Source organism: Rhinolophus ferrumequinum, chromosome 25 (assembly GCF_004115265.2).
Source record: "Rhinolophus ferrumequinum isolate MPI-CBG mRhiFer1 chromosome 25, mRhiFer1_v1.p, whole genome shotgun sequence".
Lineage (NCBI taxonomy): Eukaryota > Metazoa > Chordata > Mammalia > Chiroptera > Rhinolophidae > Rhinolophus > Rhinolophus ferrumequinum.
This window is the reverse complement of record NC_046308.1, coordinates 23,908,489-23,918,074: the sequence shown is the minus strand read 5'-3', so window position 1 is coordinate 23,918,074 and position 9,586 is coordinate 23,908,489. Positions and strand designations below refer to the sequence as shown.

Genomic DNA, 9,586 nt, shown 5'->3' with positions numbered 1-9,586 from the left:
AGCTAACATCATACTAAACAGTGAAAAACTGAAAGTTTTTTAAGATCAGGAACAAGACAACAATGTCCATTGTCATCACTTTTATTCAACATGGTATTGGAAATCCTAGCCACAGCAATCATACATGAAAAAGAAATAAAAGACATCCAAATTGGAAAAGAAATAAAACTGTCATTATTTGCAGATGACATGACACTATATAGAGAGAACCCTTCATATTCCACCAAAAAACTATTAAACAAATAAATTGACTAAAGTAGCAGGATACAAAATTAATATTCAGAAATATTAATATGCATTTTTATACACCAATATCAGAAAGAGAAATTAAGACAACAATCCCATTTACAATTGCATAAAAACAAACAAAAAATCTTGGGCTCTTGGGTCGTCGCTCCTAAGATGACCAAGAAAAGAAAGAACAATGGTCATGCCAAAAAGGACAGCGGCCATGTACAGCCCATTTGTTGCACTAACTGTGCCTGATGCATGCCCAAGGACAAGGCCATTAAGAAGTTCGTCATTTGAAGGCAGACGGGTGGACTCAGTTGGTTAGAGCGTGAGCTCTGGGAACAGGGCTGCTGGTTCGATTCCCACATGGGCCAGTGAGCTGTGCCCTCTGCAACTAAGATTGGAAGGACAACAACTTGATTTGGATGGAGCTGATGAGTCCTGGGAAAAACACACTATATTGTTCCCCAATAAAAAGTCCTGGAAATACACACTGTTTCCCTTCCCCAATAAAAATCTTAAAAAAAAAAAGAAGTTCGTCATTTGAAACATAGTAGAGACTGCAGCCATTAAGGACATTTCTGAAGCGAGTGTCTTCCACGCCTATGTGCTTCCCAAGCTGTATGTGCAACTACAGTACTGTGTGAGTGTGTCATTCACAGCAAGATAGTCAGGAATCGTTCCTGTGAAGCCCAGAAGGACCGAAACCCCCACCCCAATTTAGACCTGCGGGTGCTGCCCCACAACCTCCACTAATAAGGAGTCAAGTCATTAAGGACTGAAGAAATATTCTCTGGGGGAAAAATAAAATGGAAATTACACTTTAAAAAATATACTTAGAAATATATTTAACAAAGGAAGTAAAAAAACTTGTACTCAGAAAATTATATGACATTGAAGAGAGAAATTAAAGAAGATACAAATAAATGGAAATATACCATGCTCATAGATGGGAATAATTAATATAGTTAAAATGTCCATACTACCCAAAGCAATCTACAGAGACAATGCAATCCTTATCAAAATGCCAGTGGCATTTTTCACAGAGCTAGAACAAACAGTCCTGAAATTTATACGGAACTACAAAAGACTTCAAATAGGCAAAGTAATCTTGAGAAAGAAAAACAAAGTTGGAGGTATCACACTACCAGCTAGGAAGCCTATAGTAAGCAGAATAGCATGGTACTGGCACAAAAACAGACACATAGCTCTGTAGAACAGAATAGAAAGCCCAGAAATAAACCCACGCCTATATGATCAATTAATCTATGATAAAAGAGGCAAGAATATACAATGGGATAAAGACAGTCTCTTCAATAAATGCTGTTGGGAAAATTGGACAGATACATGCTGAAAAATGAAACTGAACCACTTTCTTATACCATATACAAAAGTAAACTTAAAATGGACTAAAGACTTAAATGCAAGACGTGGAACCATAAAACCCTTAGAAGAAAACATAGGCAGTAAACTCTTTGGCATAGCTTTTAGCAATGTTTTTTTGGCTATGTCTCCTCAGGCAAGGGAATCAAAAGAAAAAAAATAAACAAATGGGACTATATCAAATTAAAAAGTTTTTGCACAGTGAAAGAAACCATCAACAAAATGAAAAGACAAACTATTGAATGGGAGAAGATACTCGCCACTGATACATCCAATAAGGGGTTAATATCCAAAAACTACAAGTCATCTGACTTAACACCAAAAAAACAAACAAACAAACAAAAAAACCACCCAAACAATTCTATTTAAAAATGGGCAAAGGACCTGAATAGACATTTCTCCAAAGAGGACATGCAGATAGCCAACAGACATATGAAAAGATGGTCAACATCACTAATCATCAGGGAAATGCAAGTTAAAACCACAATGAAATCACCTCACTCCTGTCAGAATGGTTATCATCAATAAATCAACAAACAACAAATGTTGGCTAGAATGTGGAGAAAAGGGAATCCTTGTGCACTGTTGGTGGGATTGTAAATTGGTGCAGCCACTATGGAAAACAGTATGCAGATTCCTCAAAAAATTTAAAATAGAACTACCATATGACCCAGCAATTCCACTGGGTGTGTTCATTGCAGCGTTATTTACAATAGCCAACATATGGAAGCAACCTAAGTGTCCATAATAGATGACTGGATAAAGAAGATGTGGTACATTTATACAATGGAATATTACTCAGCCATAAAAAAGAATGAAATCTTACCATTTACGACAACATGGATAGACCTAGAGGTTATTATGTTAAGTCAGACAGAGATGGATAAATATCATATTATTTTACTTATATGTGGAATCTAAAAAACAAAATAAATGAACGAACAAAACAGAAGCAAACTCATACAGAGAACAAGTTGATGGTCTCCAGATGGAAGGGGGGTTGGGAGGGTGGGAGAAAAAGGTGAAGAGATTAAGAAGTACAACTGCCAGTTATAAAAATAGCCATAGGACTGTAAATTACAGCATAGGGAATATAGTCAATAATATTGTAATAACTACGTATGGTGTCAGATGGGTACTGGACTTGTCAGGGTGATCACTTACTAAGGTATAGAAATGTCTAATAATTATGTTGTACACCTGAAACTAACACAATATTGCATGTCAACTATAACTGAAAAATAAATTTTTAAAAATGAAAAAAAGAATTACTAGTTGTGTTTTTGGGCACACAAGTATAAAGATGTAATTTTGTGACATCAACAACTGAAAGTGGTAGGGATGGGGATATAGAGAAGTAGAGCTTTTGTATGTTTTTGATGTTAAGCTGGTATAAATTCAAATTAAACTGTTACAGGCTTACCTCAGAGATATTGCATGCTCAGCTCCAGATCACTGCAAGAAAACAAACATCACAATGAGGCGAGTCACACAAAATTTTTGGTTTCCCAGCGCATGTAAAAGTTATGTTTACACTACACTATAGTCTATTAAGTGTGCAATAGCATTGTCTAAAAAGGTGTAAATATCTTTAAAAATACTTTATTGCTAAAAAATGCTAACCATCACTTGAGCCTTCAGTGAGTCATAATCTTTTTTTTCATCATTATTTGAAATATTGTGAGAATTACCATAATGTGACACAGTGACACAAAGTAAGCAAATGCTGTTGGAAAAATGGCACTTATTGACTTGCTCAATGCTGGATTGCCACAAACCTTCAATTTGTAAAAAACACAACTAAACACAGGAGAAGATAGTTATACAGGAAACGAGAGACAAAAAATCTAAAGGTACAGTGGTACCTCGGTTTTCGAATGTAATGCACAAGTTCTGAAATGTTCGAAAACAGCCAACAGCTAGGCCTCAGGATCTTGCACTCAGCGGAAGCCACATGACATGTTCGACTTCTGAGTCGTGTTCAAAAACTGAAGCATTTACTTCCGGGTTTAGGGCACTCATAAACCAAAATGTTGGTCAATGGAGACGTTCGAAAAACGAGGTACCACTGTATATGGTAAACAAATAGTAAAATGACAGATATCCTTCCTTCTCAGTAATACATTAAATGTAAGTAGATTAAACTCTCCAATCAAAAGACAGAAACTAGGGCCGGCCCGGTGGCTCAGGCGGTTGGAGCTCCGTGATCCTAATGCTGAAGCCTGCCAGTTTGATTCCCACATGGGCCAGTGGGCTCTCAACCACAAGGTTTGGGAGCTCCTCAACTGTGGGCTCTGCCCCCTGCAACTAAGATTGAACTCGGCACCTTGAGCTAAGCTGCTGCTGAGCTCCCAGATGGCTCAGTTGGTTGGAGCGCGTCCTCTCAACCACAAGGTTGCCGGTTGGACTTCAGCAAGGGATGGTGGGGCTGTGCCCCCTGCAACTAACAACAGCAACTGGACCTGGAGCTGAACTGAGCCCACCACAACCACGATGAAAGGACAACAACTTGACTTGACTTGGAAAAAGTCCTGGAAGTACACACTGTTCCCCAATAAAGTCCTGTTTAAAAAAAAAAAAAAACAGATTCTGGAAGAATGGATATAAAAACATAATCAAACTATATGCTGTCTGCAAGAGACTCACATTAGATCCAAAAACACAAATAGGTTGAAAGTGAAAGGATGGAAAAAGATATTCCATGCAGATATTAACCAAAAGGAAGCAGCGATGGTTAACATCAGATAAAACAAACTTTAAATCAAAATAATTCACAAGAGACAAAGAAGAACATTGTCCTAAGAGAAATAATGCAGTCATAAAAAGACAGACCATGATTCCACTCAGATTAGGTGCCTAAGAGTAGTCAAAATCATCAAGACAGAAAGTGGATTAGAGGTTGCCAGGTACTGGAGAGAGGAAGGAATGGGGGAGTTATTGTTTAATGAGTATAGAGTTTCATTTTTGTAAGCGGAAAAGAGGAGATGGATGAATAGAACTACTACAGAGGACTACAGTGTAGAATCAATAATTCAATATACTACAAATCTAAGCTTTTTGTACCTTTTCTTAGATGATACTTGGATTTTTATTTTAGAATACCTTAAATCCATTTATTCCACTACTGATTCACATACTATAGTTTTCATATATTTTAATTCTGGTATGTTTTTAATCCCAGAAGGCATTATTATTATTTTGTGTTATATACTCAAATTTCATTTAGATTTACCAATATGCTCTCCTTGTTGAATTTTATTCTTCCTGCATCTCTCATCCTCCATTTGAAATCATTTTATTTTTGCTGAAGAAAATCCATTAGTTTCCTTTGGTTCAAGTCTACTGGTAATGAATTTCCTCAGATCTCATTTGTCTGCAAATGACATCAATCCCCTTTCATTCCTAAAGGGTGTGTGTGTGTGTGTGTGTGTGTGTGTGTGTGTGTGTGTGTGTATGTGTATGTAAAACTTAGAATCTATGATGCTTCTTGTTGTTTGAGAAATCAGTTCTCAGCCTAATTATTTCTCCTTATGTAGGGTAGATGTTGAGGAAAATTTGCCTTCATTGGTTGATGTGAGCTGTTGTCTATTAGCTTTTACCTGTTCCTACATGTGAGGTGATTTCTGTGCTGTGATCAGGGGTTGAATAAATTCCCCCTTTGGTCTCATTCTCCTGAGCAGGGGACATTAAGAGATGAGGTTTTCTGTTTGGTCTCATTCTCTCGAGTAGGGGAGATATGAGATGTTTGTTGTTCTGTCCATGTTGTGAGGTGATGGTTAGCTTAGGGTTAAAGAAATTCTTGATCAGGGGTTGAGAGAAGTCACTCTGTTCTGTTGGTTTCACCCACATCAGCAGATGAAGTGAAGAAGTAGCTAAGTTATATCAGGACAACGTGACAGGCACATTGCAAGGCTTTGGAAGACCTTGGGCTGATGATCCCAAGCAAGAACAGTAGATATTCCTTGTCTGGATGAACTAGCTCTTCAGCCAGATAAGTAATATATTTTCTTTTTTTATCATTGACTGCTGGACCCTCCCGGAACTGGCTATTCCCGGAGGGGGAGGCAGGAACAAAGAGCCTGGCTCTAAGGTACATCTGAGAAAATATATAAGACAGACCTCAGTTGACAGTGTAATTATTATGTCATCATTTGGTCATTTGCCACTGGTGATCTTTCATCATTCTAACATTTTGAAGACTTCCAGCAACATGCAGCTTACAACACCAGGGGATGTCCTGACTTTCAGCCGTGAACCTGGTGAAGTCTGGCTGGTTCCTGGCCTCTCCGGTGTTGTTCCTCACGGTTAGCCTTCTTAAGAATTTGTCAGCATCTTGAAAACTTGTATGCAGCTTACAGCTTACAACATCAGAAGAAGTCTTGACTTCTAACAACAATAACAACATTCTTGAGATTGTTGACACCTTGAAAACTTATATGCAGCTTACAGCTTATAGCATCAGAAGATGCCTTGACTTTTTAACAACAACAACAACAACAACAAAGGCAACAGCAACATTCTTGGGAACTAACAAGCAGTGTTGTGGGAGATGCCTGAGTTTCTGTCAGCTACAGACTTGGCAAGGTTTTGATTTATGACTTTTCCAGTGTTGTTCTCCCCCGGTTTGGTGAACTTTTGACATCTACTGTAATACTTACTATCCTATAAGCTTATTACTGTTTTTGGATACTCCTTACTGATGTTATTTGTGTAGTTAGCCAAGTGATTTTTGATCAATAGTAAACATATGCTTAGTAAACATATCACTTAAACTTGGGATTACTCCTTTGACATGACAGCGGTATCAATGTATATAGTTTAGTCTTCACCACCTTTACTTTCTGACATCAACATATTCTATTAATTGCCTTTGACTTTTACCATGGTATACTGCTAACTGGATTGAGTGAAGATTGCTAAATAAATAATCAATTAGCCCCTCTCTAGTGTGTGCTCCTCCTCCTCCTCCTTCTCCCCGCTCGACATTCAAAAGTAATCTGTCTTTTCCCTCTGACTGCTTTTAAGATTTTTTTTTTTTTTTAGTTTTCATCAGTTTTACTATGATATGCCCAAATGTGGTTTGTTTTTTATGAATTCTGATTGAAGTAATTCTTCTTGAACCTGAGGCTTGATCTATTTCATCAATTTTCAAAACACTCTAAGCCAGGGGTGTCCAAACTGTGGCCCATGGGCCAACTGCGGCCCATGATCCATTGTTAATTGGCCCACAACAAATTCCAAAAATATATTTAGTTTACTTAAATAAACCAGGTGAGGCAATACGTACTTCACCTCGAGTGAGTGGCCCGGCTGTTTGTGTATTTTTACCGCATATGGCCCTTGGTGAAAAACATTGAAAAAAGTTTGGACACCCCTGCTCTAAGCCATTATCTCTCCGGACATTGTGTCTGTCTCATCCTCTCCACGTCTAGGACTCCAATTACATGTATGTTAGTCCTTACTGTAGCCTCTATATTTATCTATATTTTGTACTTTCTATACTTTTCTCTCTGTGCTTTAATTTGGATATATTCTTCTGACCTAACTCCAACTTCATTAGTTTCCTCCTTTAGCTGTATATAACCTAACAAACACTATTCATTAAATTTCGATTATAGTCTTCAGTTCTAGAATTTCCATTTTGTTCCTTTTTTATTTGTTATTTATTTTTATTTTTATTTATTTATTTTTAAGGAGGGCACAACTCACAGTGGCCCATGTGGGGATCAAACCGGTAACCTTGGTGTTATTAGCACCACACTCTAACCAACTGAGTTAACCAGCCACCCTCTTTTTCTAAAGTTTAATAAAATTCTCAGTCGTATCTTTTATTCTCTTAGCCATATTAAGCATAGTCCTTTCAAAGTCTTTGGGAAAACTCCATTATCTGAATCCTCTATAGATCTATTTGTTACTTCTCTTGATTTACAATCATTTGTCCTATCTTCTTGGATTCCTACTTATTTCTGATTGAGTGCTGATCATTGCATATGAAATAATTTGAGGCTTATCATGAGGTTGTCTCTCTCCCAAGAGAATTTATGTTTGCTGCTGGCAAGGACTGACATGATTTGAATGGAGTCCCAAACAATTTGTGTTCCAAAAGCAAAACATTAGGGTCTCTCCTGGGTGATCCCCAGACTTCAAACTTTGTCTTCCTATGTCTCTGAGTGTGTTAAAAGTGCTGCCCAGAACCCTAATTTCTCTGACACTCCTCTGGAATTGGCAGATATCCCTCAGGAAAAAGCATCCCAAATGCCAGGCTAACCGCTCTCATTTCTTCTTTTCTCTTGGATATTGACCCCATAATTATTTCTGCCTTGTTAGTTCTCTGATGCTTTCTGGAAACAGAAGCTATCCATGGACTTTTTAATTTCATGTATTGGAAAACCCCATGAGAATTGGAATTTAGCTATAACGTGTTTCCTAGGCCGGTTTTTAAGTTTGTCTTTCAGTTCTATTTTCCTTTCCCCATCTATAAACTGCTTTATGGTGCTGGCACTAAGACTCTTTAAACTATATTTCTGTACTGGCAGAAACTCCCTGCCCATAGGGATGCTGGAGGGCAACTGCAGGGTCTGCTCCTGTGGACATCACCCCAGCTACACTCTTCAACAAGTCAGAGCAGGTTCTTCCCACAGAAGAAGCTGAATCCAGTCTGAAATTTTTCCAAGACTTGCATAACCAGCCTCAATGCACGTCCTCCTCAGAGGTCTGGGACCTGGCCCCACAGCCCCTCAGCAGCAGTGTGCACCTAAGTCTCATAGGGACACTTCTCAGAGGTCTACGTCCCTACCCCATGGAAACCCTCCTCTAGGCTTAGAGACTCTCTTTCCAGAGGCCTGAGTTCCAGCGCTGTAGTGCTCTTCCTCTAAACTGAAATATTTCTAGTTTCATCCCATTCATCCCTGAGCTGTAGGGATGGTAGCTACTTTCTATACTTGTACATCCATGATAACTTGGGGTTCTCGTTTTACCCTCCCAGCTGCCTAGTTATCAGCTTTATTTATGTTAACTATTGTTTATACTCCAGTCCCTCTGTTAAATAACTGGCGTGGTTTCTGTCTCCTGAAGGATTCTTATTGATGTAGTTCCCATCCTTGTCCTTCCTCTATTCTCATTTTATTTATCTCACAACATGATTAGATATTTTGGTCCCACTTAGTATGTGATGACCAAGCTTTACAGTACTTTATTACATTTGCATTTCTAGAATTTCTATTTGGTTCATTTTTAAATCTGCTTGGTCATTCTTTATAGTTTCAGGTTTCCTGCATGTATTTGTTCCCCAGCATGTATTTTTAAGCTTGCCAGTTAGCTCTTTAAACATATTAAATATAGTAACTTATGGTAGTTACAAAATAGTCATGAGGATGCAAAGTACAGCATAGAGAATATAGTCAATAATGTTGCAATAATTGTGTATAGTGCCAGGTGGGTACTAGACTAATGCAGGGAATCACTGCATAAATTATATAAATATCTAACCACTACGCTGCACACCTGAAACTAATATAAAATAATATTGAATGTCAATTGTAACTGAAAAACAATAATTAAAAAATAAATATACTAATTTAAAGTCTGTTTGTGTGTGATAATTTCATCATTTCAATCTTTGTGAGTCTGTATCTGCCTTTTAGTTCTCCTGGTTCTTTCTTGTGGTGCTTTGTTTTCCTGAGTGTTATTTTGTTGTTGTTGTTGTTTTGTTTTGTTTTTACCATGAGCTGCACATTTTCCTTGGAATTTTATTTGTAGGAAGAAGGTCTGCAAGAAAGACTGTAGAATAGATACCCTGGGTGGAATACTAAAGTGTCTGTGCCCAGCTATCATGAAGTTCTCTTTCTTGCCAACACAGTTATCAAAGTTTTGTCCTTCACTGATGTGATAGGTAGAAAAAGTACATAATATAAATGTAATGTATATATAGAGAGATACAGAGATACATAATCAGTATGGTTTTAATTTACCT

The 9,586-nt window shown here is 37.7% G+C and overlaps 1 pseudogene; it reads left to right on the top strand.

Moving 5' to 3' along the window:
• Positions 1–402: 402 nt before the first annotated feature.
• Positions 403–1,013, top strand: LOC117017846 (40S ribosomal protein S26-like; annotated as a pseudogene).
• The last annotated feature ends 8,573 nt before the right edge of the window (positions 1,014–9,586 follow it).